Genomic DNA, 13,133 nt, shown 5'->3' on the forward strand with positions numbered 1-13,133 from the left:
CACAAGGATCTGTTCTGGGACCTCTACTTTTCGTGATTTTTATTAACGACCTGGATGTAGGGGTAGAAGGGTGGGTTGGCAAGTTTGCAGACGACACAAAGGTTGCTGGTGTTGTAGATAGTGTGGAGGCTTGTCAAAGATTGCAGGGAGACATTGAAAGGATGCAGAAGTGTGCTGAGAAGTGGCAGATGGAATTCAACCTGGAGAGGTGTGAGGTGGTACATTTTGGAAGGACAAACTCCAAGGCAGAGTACAAAGTAAATGGCAGGGTACTTGGTAGTGTGGAGGAGCAGAGGGATCTGAGGCTACATGTTCACAGATCCCTGAAAGTTGCCTCACAGGTAGATAGGGTAGTTACGAAAGCTTATGGGTGTTAGCTTTCATAAGTCGAGGGATAGAGTTTAAAAGTCGCGATGTAATGATGACTGAGCGGTATTATACTTGCTGGTCATTAAAGTTCACCCAGATTCGTTTGGACGGATTTGATGTGGAGTTCGGGGGTGTCACAGTGAAAGGGCGGCAAGGCTGAACTCTCTCCGTTGTTCAAACAGTCTTTCCAGCTGAGGCAGCAATTACAATTTACTTCCTCTGACCTTTCATTCCTCTCACCTGCTTTTCACTTCTCCCTGGGTCCACTCCTCCATCTCTTTCTCCTATTGTCTAATCTCCTCTCCTATTAGATTTTATTCCTCCTGCTCTTGAGATTTCCCACCTACCTGGCTTCAACTATCATCTTCGACCGAGTCCTTTCCTTACCGCCCCGTTTTTATTCAGGTTTTCTCAGTACTTCCTTCTCAGTCCTGAAGAACGATCTCAACTGGAAATGTCGACTCTTTTCGATAAGATGCTACCTGACCTGCTAGGTACCTTCAGCATTCTGTGAGTGTTGCTTTGGATTTCCCGCATCTGCAGACTCCCTCGGGTTTGTGATTTATTCTCCGTCGTCACTCCGGCCACCGGAGGCGCTGCGGAGACTTCCGACAACCGGTGCCGCTGTGCAGACCTCCGGGCAGCAGAGGCGCTGAGGAGACCTCCGACACCCGGTGGCGCTGTGCAGACCTCCGGCCGCCCGTGGCGCTGTGGCAACCTCCGAGCTTCCTGCTGGACGCAGGCGCAGTGCCGACCGCAGGTAGCGCTGTGGTTCTCCGGTGATGAAGGGTCTGATGTCGGGTTCGTGTAAATCGGGGGCCGGGTGCGGATGGAAATGGTCGGGACCGAGCTCTGTCGAACGACTGGAGGCTTCGCCCTCTCCGGTATCGTAGCCGCGGCTTTAGCTTTGCTCTCGAGCCCGGGCTGTGGGATCAATTAGTTGTGGCTCCCAAAGCGGGGAAGGGGTTTGGGGTTTGGGGATCTGTCTGTGTGTGTGGGGAGAGGTGGACGTGTGGGTGCGGGGTGAGGATGGGAAAGGTGTGGGACTGTAGGCGATTGGGGGTGAGGGGAGGGTGGTGATGTGAGAAAGTGGGATGATCGGACGTTCCGTGACTCGGGTCAAATGAAGTAGGAGACAAGGGAGGATCTGGTCCATTGTATCGGACGCTTGCGTGTCCTTTCAGGAAGCAACAATTCTTCTCTTTATATTAATCACTGACTCATCTTGCTGTTAACGTTGTGTTTGTCACAAAGCCCCAGAGTCTGAGAACAGTTGCCTCCATCATGGGCTGCGAGTACAGATTAGGAAGCGGATGGGGAGTCTGTGACTTCTGTGTCAAAGAAGGACACGGGTTTGAACAGCGGATTCGGATCTGTTGGCATATCTGCAGTTACAGTGGGAAAGGGAGAAAGGAAGGGGCTGAGAAGGGAGCGAAGCACGGTCAGGGATGGAGGGGTACAGGAGCTGTCCGATAGATTGTTTTAATTGTTATTGTTTTATATAATCTCACAGATGGTGACTGAGGAATAGGCTTGGGGAGGGACGATACCCGGAGGTGAGCAGGTCAGACACGGTATCAGGAGAGTGACAGTGATGTGATTTCCTGTGTCACGGGTATAGACAGTAGTCTCATGTGCGCAGTTGGTGAAGGTACAATTGTCAGTTGTTTAGCAGAACTCTTGCAGTGTTTGTTTTGTCCAGGTGATCTAAGGCCTTATGAAGAGCCATTGTGATCACATCTGCCATAGAGCTATGTGGTGATGGGCAAATTTCGGTGGGTCCAGGTCCTTGCTGAGGCAGGAGTTTATTCTCACCATGACCAACCCCTCAACATTTAATCGCCAGAGATGTGAGAGTCACTGGATGACAGTCATGGGTGGTGATACCCCCCCCCCCGCCACTTCAGTGATATGCATCAACCATTTGGGTATCTGGGTCAACCTCAGTCCACCCTGTATCCCACCACCTCAATGTTATATATCAGCAATCTTTCTTCTATCCCTTGTCTTTATTGTGAAATGTTCTTTTGCACCTTCGGCCTTGCTGAGTTATTTCCAGAATCGGTTTTTGTTCACTGGAATGCCAGAGGGTCATCAGGTACCAGTTCTGTCATGCATTGGTGATGAAATTTTAAGGGATTGGGAAACATAAGGAGTGATCCTATGATTCTGGTAAATAGGTGCCAGTCTGTTCTGTGAAATGTTGTAGAGACTGTCCTTGAATGGAAAAATAACTGCCTTCAGTCTGTCAAATTAGTAACTCACAGCTCTCCTTTGAGAACGACCCGTGGGCTGTATTCACATAGGTTGCATACATCATGCCTTACAATGTCACATCACTGATCTATGTTCCCACCTTTGTCTATTTAAGTTTTACTGCTAAGGCAAAAAGTTGTCTAATTAAAATCTGTCATTTAGTGTACTCTCTTATCTCAGTAATTAAGTTTTGCTGTAACTGACTTGGCGGGACTCTCTATCTGTTTCTAAGTATTCTTTGTTTCACCAGTTCCATAAATTGTCATGTTTCTGAGTGTTATTCAGAAGCTCGTGAGAGCAGCCAGAGAGAGAGAGAGAGAGAGAGAGAGTGTTACTATCTTTGATGTTTAGCCTCCAAGTTTCTGGCCGGCTGAGCTCAAACAAATAAACTGGTGAAAAAGATAAAGTAAAGACTTGTGTGGTGTGATTATTTGGTCCGGCAAATTTAAGTTTACATTGGTGTGGAGGAGCGAGTTTTTGAACAGTGACTGGCTGACACACTACAGCATTGTACTGGCAGCAAAGAGTACTGGGAGAATTGGTGCTTGGGCTATAATCCTGTGATCTACATTCCAGGCATATGGAACTGTTGGTGTTTTGGCTTTGACTTTGGTTAGTGCTTCTACAGATGAGGCTGATGGTCGTCCTTCTGCAGTGAAACAGAAATTTCGAGCAGCTGGACATTGGTTGTGGGGAAATCCCGAATTGCACTACCCAGTGTGAGATGTGGGGACGATGTGTGAGACTCTCAGGGTCGGTGAGTGGCAGATTCAGCTGTGTGACTCTGTGAGGCTGGGTCCTGGGATATCACAGTTTTTGATCCAGGTAAAATGGACCCGGGGATCGATCTGCTTGGGCTTATGAGGTGTTGAGTATTTCTGGTCTGGGTTCAGATGTTTGTTTCTGGAGTTCCTTTGGAAGCAATGACTGCTAATCTGAGGAGAGGATGAGTTCGCATTCCATCCTCACAGGGAGGGGCTGTCAGTAAATGGGCTGTTCCATGTATACAACAGTAGAAATAGACCTGTGAATTTGGTGTTCAAACTGTGTTTGGAAATCCCCCCCTCACTGTCACCTGTCTGTCACCCGGTGGAAATCAAGCAGAATCTCGAGTTGCTGGAGATCTGCACTAAAAACTGAAAATGTTTGAAGTCATTCGGACGAAATGTAATTAATCTGAATTGTAAAGTTTGTTCTTCTCCCCACAGCTGTTCCTTACCTGCGGAGCATTTCTGGTAATTCCAGTTTCTTATTATTACATTCACCCTGGAATGGTTTATATTTCTTGAAATGGACCTGTTTTAACCTGGGAATGGAAATGGCTCATTCTGTGATAGTAGAACAGTAAAGAAACAACAACTTTTCCCTGTAAATTATCCTGGTACCAATTTGTCTGTTATTCCTGGAAATGTGTTCAGTACAGTTGTTGCTAACAAAGTTTACAAGAATAATCTCAGGAATGATCGGCTTTATGTATGAGGAGCATTTGATGGTTCTGGACCTGTGCTCAATGGAGTTCAGAGGGACGGTGGGAGTGGTGGAGGGATGTATGGTTAAGTAAACCTACCTAATGCTGAAAAGCCTGGATACAGTGGACATGGAGAGGATGTTTCCATTAGATTAGATTATTAGATTAGATTATGAGGACACACAGTCCTCTTTTATTGTCATTTAGTAATGCATGCATTAAGAAATGATACAAAATTTTTCCAGAATGATATCACAGAAAACACATGACAAACCTAGACTGAAAAACTGACAAAAACCACATAATTATAACATATAGTTACAACAGTGCAAAGCAATACCGTAATTTGATAAGAACAGACCATGGGCACGGTAAAATCTCAAAGTCTCTCGAAAGTCCCATCATCTCATGCAGACGGTGAACCTCCAGCGCCGCAAACTTGCCGATGCAGCATCCCAGAAGCATCCGACCACAGTCCGACTCCGAGTCCATCCGAAAACTGTGAGCCTCCAACCAGCTCTCCGACATCAATGCAACGAGCACCATCTCTGCCGAGCGCTTCGACCCTGGCCCAGGCAACAGGCAAGGCCGAGGATTTGGGGCCTTCCCTCCGGAGATTCTCAATCGCACAGTAGCAGCGGCAGCGAAGCAGGCATTTCAGAAGTTTCTCCAAATGTTCCTCTGTGCTTCTTCACGTCTGTCTCTATCAAATCTCTATCTCTTGCAATCAGGATTGCGCACGGCATCCTGCTTCACAGATACGATATCATTTGGAATGGCCGCGCACGCTGCATCGCACCATCTTCTCCTCCCATTTGATGGAGAGTCTGGGATCTGACAGCACAGTCTCAGAATAAAGATGCTTCCCTTTAAAACTGAGATGAGAAAAATTTTTTGGTCAAAAGATGTTTGATCTGTGGAATTTGTTGCCGCAGAGATTGGTTGAGGCTGCCATTTGGGTATATTTATGACAGAGATTAACATATTCATGATTGCTAAGTAGCTTCAGGGTTACAGGAGGAAGGCAGCAATATGGTGTTGGAATAAAAATCAGCCATGGTTGAATGGTGGGGCAGACCAGATGGATTGAATCGGGTTGAATGGTGGGGCAGACCAGATGGATTGAATCGCCTAATTCTGTTTCTGTGTCTTATGTCTTATCATGTCTGAACGGTGACTCCTTCTTATCCCATATCATTTTGTGATGTGTGAGGGATATTAAAAGATTGTTCACTGAGATCATTATATCTGCCTTCGACGTTTAAATTTCAGTGAGTTTTGTTCTTAGAAACATGAAGCAGAAATGTTTGTTTCTCCTTTTTATTGTTAATGTGCTTCATTATCTTTCATGTTAAAGTTAGACCTGCGGTGAGAGATTTATTGGAAGAAACACCCACAAATGGAAGCAAACCATGAATGAAGACGAGGGAACAGCAACAAGTGAACCAGCCCGAGGATTCAGAGCATCAACCGGAGAGGACTCATCTGACTCAGAGAATCCAGTGATTCAGTCAGGAGAAAGTTTGGTGAGTCTCATGTACTCAAACACTGGTCCTTTAGACATTACATAACTGTACAAAGGAAGGTAGGAAATAGTTGGAGTGAGACTGAATGTGCCCAGAGGTACCAGTTATGCCACTGTCAGACCCAGTTGCAATCACTCCAGGTCTAGTAATGTGCTTCCAGCAGCCCAGCCCTTTAAAACCACTCCAATTCTGTGGAAGTTGAATCCGGATAAAGTCACTCAGAGACCGTATAAGTACAAACTCTTTATTCCAAGAACCCAGGGCTTACTCAGTTAGTCGCTCAAACAGGAACAGTCTATGACTGTCCCGCCCAATCCACTAACTGACTAACAATTCCCCTTACACCACAGTTGTATCCATTCAGATACCCCCCACACAAGACAGGCTGGAGCCAAAGTTATTTACTACATGACAGCCCCTAAAGACAAATTACAAAATAGTCATAATGGCTTACACACACAGAACAGACTGAAGCTGTCCTTTCTCTACACATGAGTGCACAAGGAGATAAGCATCCTGAAACCCTAGTTAGCGACCCTCAAGAAGAAATATGGCTCAGCATGGCTTAGCTCATCTGTTGATCATCAGCAGTTTCTTTCAGAAAAACAGGCTGCTATTGTTTAACAAAGTGTTAACCCTTTTACATACTTTATCATTCTCTCCTTTTGATCATTACATGATCAAGAAAGCAGTAATTTTTTACAGAGAAAGTAATTGAGTACAGCATTGACTTATCAATGGATAAAAACGGCACACAACACTAAATATAACAATGACATGTACAACTATTAGGCCATAATGCAATATCATGCCCCACATATTACCGAATAGGCCTTTGAAGACCACCATTTCGACCCTTCGGTGAACCCGTGTAAATCCTGCCCTACTTTCTTTTTTTTTGTAATTTATTTTTTATTGAATTTCATCATCAAAAAAAAACATTTCCATAAGATGTATTTCAGATACTGTACATATATATCATATAATCATATTTGTCACAAATCTCCACATAACATTAATCTGAGGTATACACTCATAGAAAGGAGAGGAAAGAAAGAACAATCGAAAGAAGAATACTATGTATAGAGTAGGGAGTGATTTTTTTTTACAACATATTCATTGACTTGTGAGAATAAAATCAGGCCTATGAGGTGTTACGTAGTTAAACTATTTTTTCTGGTATGAATAAAATTGTTCCAACTTACGATTAACAGATGCTGTTATCTTCTCCATTTTGTAAATATCCATTGTAATTTCCATCCATACATTTAAAGTTAGGCTCTCCTGTGATAACCATTTCCTGGTAAAGGTCTTTTTACCAGCCACCAACTGTACATTCATTAAATATTTATCTCTTTTCAACCATTCTTGAGGTATATGCCTAAAGTATATGGTCTTACTCTCTAAGGATATTTCACATTTAAAGATGTCTTGTAGGGCATTATGTATCCCAGTCCAATAGTCTTTGATAACGGGACATTCCCAGAAAATATGGTAATAGTTTGCATTTTGATTTCCACAATTTCTCCAGCATACAGGGGGTTTACTATCATAATGGGATTTCTGAGAGGGTGTAATAAAGTACCTTATCAAGTTTTTCCACCTGAACTCCCTCCATTTCTGTGAACTGGGACACTTCCATTGATAGCTCCATAATATTGTCCAGTCTTCCTTAGATATTATTATCCCTCCTTCCCTCTCCCATTTTGTTTTAATATATGAAGTGGAATGTGTTTTACGATTTGACAAGCCCTTATACACGCTTGAAATTATTCTACTACCATTGTCTGAATTATATGCTTTCCTAAATAGCTCGATCAGACATGTACTTACCTTGGTTACATTTTTAACCATCCTATTAGCATACTGTCACATCTGTAAATACTGGTAAAAGTCTTGTTTTTGTAATAAGTGTTTCTCTTTGAGCATTTCAAAACTGAACAGTGTTCCTTCTTTCATTATATTGCAAATAGCTGTTATTCCTTTAGCGGTCCAGTCCTTAAGTCCAGCATCCAGTTTATTTGGCGTAAAATCTGAGTCATATGCACACCATTTAAAAATTGCAATGTCTCTCTCTAGTTTATATTCTTTTATACTAGTTTTCCATATTTTAAGGGTCCATTTCACCCATGGGTTGTCAATATTATTTATGTAACTTTGTAGGTTATCAGCCAAAATTGCCTGTATGGGGATGGAAAGCATCCTGTCCTCAATGTTTTTCCATTGAGCATCATATGATGGGTTGCACCAGCATATCACAGCTCTCAACTGTGCTGCAAAATAATAATCTCTAAGAGAAGGTAGGCTGCCCTACTCTCTTGATGCTGTCAATCTCCTTGGCAGTGTGCTTGGAGAGGGACATAATGTTAGTAGACTCATCAGGGCTATAGGTGCAGCATTCTGTGTCAATAATAGCACAGGTTCCCCCTTTCTCAACTTGGATAAAATCTATACGATTCTGTCGGACTGTTTGCTGGATTACAATCATTTCAGTGGATATTTCTGTTACTTAGGCCTGTGTTTCTGTCAGGGCCCCTGCAGTATTGTGGCCAGCTCCTAAGGTGCTGTAGCCAAATTGATTATCTCTCGTGAATTCCGGGCTACTCCATAGGAGAGAAAAGTGATCATCCAAAATCGCTCAGTCTCAGTTATTCCTCTCCGCTGCTGGGACCTGCAAGTATGGCCAGGATGCATGTTTCCCAGGATAGGAAGTTCCGTTTGGTGGGGGCCTGAGATACCATCCCTCACAACACTGACAGCCACAGTCATCTCTGACTGGACCACAGTTCCTCACTGTTATTTGAGAAAGCCTAGGCTGAGAGTTCCTCACTCTGGTTGAGCGGGATTAGTGACATTGGAACCACAGTTTTACCATGCTGCGGAATTTTGGCACAAACCCATCAGGCCCCTAATTCTACCTGTTTGGCATAGGTGTGGCAGAGAGACAGAAAGGTGTTAACGTGGGGGCCCCCAGATGCTGGGGTGAGCCCGCTCAAAGACATAAACACAAACACCACTGTTACGTACCCATAATGGTTTAAATGAACCAGCAGGAATAGGCCTCACATGGAGTCTGGTTTTGATGTTAAAAGCACTATCTTTATTAGTATCTATTTATAATATAACAACGTAAGCAAAATAATCAAAAGTTAAAAGTGTAATGATACATATGTGTAAATATAACTCCCAAACCATTGAGCTCAGGGAATACCAAGCTTAAAGTCTTGAGATGGTAAAGTATGAAAGTTCAGTTCATCCACGGAATAAATGACGAGAGAGAGAGATTTGTAATCCAAGATGAATGTCGAGAGAAGGCAATTACGTTGAATTCCACAAATTCCACGGTGGTAAAACAGGATAACAGTCACTGTAGGTCTTATCCATCGTCGCTCCATATCCACATACGAATTATCACCAAAAGTAGCTTATCACAGGGGTAATGTCTTCAAAGGGAACTACCACCCGGGCAAGGGTTAACACACAGGTAGATTCCACAAGGTACTCCCAATCCAGGTCCAACACACAAAGTATTACCAACAGTGATTTCCACAGAATATCCCTTCTCACAAGTGGTTACCACATAACACACATGGCAGGAGGACAGAGAGCAGCGCACCGCGCGTGCGCAGCCCTCCGGTGAAAAATGATATCGTATCCGTTAAATTGGGGCCATGGACAATTCTGATTTGATGGAGATGGACGTGAAAGCACAGAGGAACATCTGGAGAAATTTCTGAAATGCTCGTTCGCCGCTGTCATTACTGCGCGGTCGGGAATCTTCCGGAGGGCAGGCCTCAAAATCCCTGGCTTTGCCTGCTGTTGGCGACTGGGATTGAGGTCGAATCATTCAGACAGAGATGGCGCTCAGTGCTGGGCGTCGGAGAGCTGATTCGGAGGCTTGAAGTTTTTGGTTGACTCAAGAGATGTACTGTGGTCGGGCATGGCAGGGAGAGTCATTTTTCCTTCTCCCATCTGCGTGAGATGTGGGACATTTGAGAGACTTTGAACTTTTACTGTGCTCATGGACTTCTTCATCAAGTTATGGTATTGTTGCACTGTTGTAACTGTATGTTATAATTTTGTGGTTTTGTAAGTTTTTTCAGTCTTGGTCTGTCCTGTGTTTTGTGATATCACACCGGAGGAAATATTGTATCATTTCTTAATGCATGCATTACTAAATGACAATAAAAGAGGACTGCGTGTCTTCATAATCTAAACCAGCTAAGGGTTAACAAAAGTGGTAGCCACGGGATACTCCAACAAAGTCCACATATGGATTATACAAATTATCACCAACAGTGATTTGTCACAGGGGTACCCTCTTCAAGTGAATTACCACACCTAGGCAAGGGTTAGCACAAAGTGACAATCACACATTCGGTATACACTGGATCAATAATCAACCCACCCCTTGTGGGCATAGGAGAGTCCAAACAGTGACCTTTGGCCACTAGGTCCTTTGTTTCAAACCTTCCATCTTTCTTTCTCTCCGTCTGACTGTGTGTGACTGTCCTTGCTTAAATAAAACAAACTGCAAGCTATACAAACACAAGCTGCAAGCAAGTGTAAACACGCTGCATAGTCAAATAGTTCTGCCCTTCTCTCTCTGTTAGTAAGAATCAAACAGGAGCCGAGAAAGCCAGCGGACGATGTCACTCAGGCACTCTCTCTTAAAATGACAATCCATGGGAAGAAACCTAGGGGTTCATCACACCATGATCAACCAATACATTTTCCTTTAGACCAAGAGAGTCCTTCTACTCAGTTCCTTCAGTAACACGTTTGCAGTCTGTTCGATGTATCCACCAAGATTGCCCCTTCAGTTTCACAGCCGCGGGAGTGGTCAGTAACACCTGATACGGTCCTGTCCACTGAGTTTCCCCCAGTCCCAGTTCTTGATCAGGACAAAATTCCCAGGTTCTGTGGTGGGATAGTCACTCCTCTCTGCGGGGTAGTTCTCTTCCTTGTAAGCCTGTCGTACCTGTGAATGTAATGCTTGGAGAATTTTGGTTAGTTGGCATATCTATTTCCGCATCTCTTCCCCGAGGGTATGCATATCCAATTTTGCTGGTAGACTTTCTGGGAGCAATGGTACACATGGTCTTTGTCCCCAGGGTGTCCTCATGGGCCGTCCATAAACGATTTCAGCTGGTGACAACCCTGTTTTCCCCTGTGGGGTAACCCTCATGTGGAATAGGGCTAACAGTAGCACCTTCAACCAAGTGAGTCCAGTCTCTGCTGTTAGTTTGGCCAATTTCCTCTTCAGAGTGCCATTAGCTCTGTCCACAATGCCAGCAGCTCATTGGTGGTGTACACAGTGGAATTGTTGCTTGATAGCTAGTTTGTTACACACCCCTTCATTTACTTTCGCCACAAAGTATGGGCCAATGTCAGAGCTCAGCATCTCTGGCAGGCCGTACCTGGGAATTATTTCCCGTAATATACCTTCACAACAGTCATAGCAGTATTATTGGTAGTTGGAATAGCTTCAATCCATCTACTAAACACATCTATAACAACTAAGCAGTATCTATAGCAATGTACTCTAGGAAATTTAATAAAATCAACTTGTCGACACGAAAAAGGTCCACCTGTCAAGGGAGTCGTACCCAGTGTGCGCGGTGAAATCCGGCCAGTAATGCACTGCCCTGTCTTCCTTTAACCTCTCCAATCACCGTGACTGGGAACTTCTGTCATTCAAGGGGTGCATAATACTGGCTTTCCTCAGTTGAGTACCCCATCACATCATAGCACAGAGTCACATGAGAGTCGGCTGCTGGCAGAAGAGGTTCAAACACAGTGGAGTCCAGATTAAGTACCCACCACTGGGGGTTGGAAACTGGGGAAGCTGTCGGTTGTTCGCCAGTCCCAAGGGTGATACCCTTGTCCGTGCATAGAATCTCAACTTCCAACAGACAGAGCAAGTCTCTCCCTGCTAGATTACACCCCCAAATAGTGGTGACTGTAAATGAAACCTCACACTAGGCCCCCCTGGAATTGCACCTGCAGTGGCTGGGTATGTGAGTACGTACTTCCCGTGCCTTCATACCCAGACAGAGTGATTGTAGTGTCTGATAGCTGGAATCCCTTTTCCAATACTATTTCCTGATCGAGAGTGGTTGTGGTTGCCCCCATATCAATCATAAACGGATTTGGAATTCCAACAACTTGCAATATTACATTGGGCTCTTCCTGAGGGGTGGTACTCATGGTAGGAAGAATCCTTGCTTGTCAATTTCTAAACGGGTTGTTGTCCACACCTGTCCCTTGTAGGTTTTTGTTCCCGTTTCAGGTCCCCAGATATAGCCTGCTCGCGTCTTTCTTTGCCGCTGAACATATTCACCTTTAATATCAGTGCCCTTTGGGTTCGATCGGGATTCGAAAGTCGGGTCCCAATAATATGTCAAAGCTCTTTGCATTCGATTTCGATGCCTGTCAGGCCAATCCATATTACTTGTTTTAATCATGTTGGCTATCTTAACTGGTAAGTATTGGAGCAGTAAGGCATTAAAATGGGGGGATGGATTCCCATTATTAAAGGCTTGGTGTCCTGTGAAAGTGATGCTGCAGGCCACAAATCACTCCCAATAGTCTGGTCCCGATTTCCCAGGCTTAGGTTTGCATTCAAGTACTTCAGTGATGTTTACAGGTTACTGGAGAGCCCTTTCCAAGGCTTGAATAATTTGCTCTGTCTGTTCATTCTCATTATGGTTTCCCGCCTGTACCTCCTGATAGGTTTGGTATCTCAATTCTGCCTTCCATTTCCGCCCCTCAACATCTGAGAGAATCATGCAGCAGAGACTGAATAAATCTTGCGGGGTCGCATTAGACATTTGTATAGTACTGCGGACATACTGAGCAAACTGTGCTAGTTTTTCTTTTCTGTCTGGGGGCTGATTTATGATCATTATCATTTCTTGAGGCTTCCAGGGTACATGCACAGGAATCACTGAGAGCTCGTGAATTGGGCAGCATTCGGGTGGGCAATTGTCTAGGTGGAGCCATTAACTCTGGAGTTTTATTGGATTCTTCCCTCCCTGTCTCGGAATAATCCTCAGTATTCCCTTTCTGCATCTCAGGGTATAGTGTGCCTCCCCTTCCCTGTGCCGCTGTTTTACCCGAGCGGCCACTGTATCTGCGTACTGGGAGGTTTGGGGTTCAGGAGCACTGGGTGCACTTGGCCCCTGGTAAGGTGGGGGGGTATGGTGGGTGCCCACTCCTCATCACAGTCACTGCCCTGAAACAGGGTCGGTATGCCAGACATGGGTTCGGGATCCCTTGTTTCCTTATCAGTTTGAACTTTAGACTGACGTTCCTGCCCTTCTCTCCTATCTAGGCTGGCCTTGGTTTGCTTACGTTGTTTTTCCTGCTCTCGTTTTCAGCACCCATTCACCTATTTACGCTCCACTTTTACTGTCTCCCAACCTTTGGCGTTCCTTCTGCAGTACATACCTCTATCACTATCTCACATGCATTATTCCTCTAACGTGCTAAAAATATACTGTTCCACTTTA

At 44.6% G+C, this 13,133-nt stretch overlaps 1 protein-coding gene across 1 annotated transcript in view; it reads left to right on the forward strand.

Moving 5' to 3' along the window:
- The first annotated feature begins 1,155 nt into the window (after positions 1-1,155).
- Positions 1,156-13,133, forward strand: part of LOC134343792 (zinc finger protein 420-like) — a 62,590-nt gene continuing 50,612 nt past the window's right edge. The window contains exons 1-3 of the mRNA XM_063042527.1: positions 1,156-1,253; positions 3,834-3,860; positions 5,451-5,619. The gene's annotated coding sequence lies outside the window, so the exon portion shown is untranslated. The remainder of the gene's footprint in view (positions 1,254-3,833; positions 3,861-5,450; positions 5,620-13,133) is intronic.

Source organism: Mobula hypostoma, chromosome 3, assembly GCF_963921235.1.
Source record: "Mobula hypostoma chromosome 3, sMobHyp1.1, whole genome shotgun sequence".
In the NCBI taxonomy this organism is placed as follows: Eukaryota; Metazoa; Chordata; class Chondrichthyes; order Myliobatiformes; family Myliobatidae; genus Mobula; species Mobula hypostoma.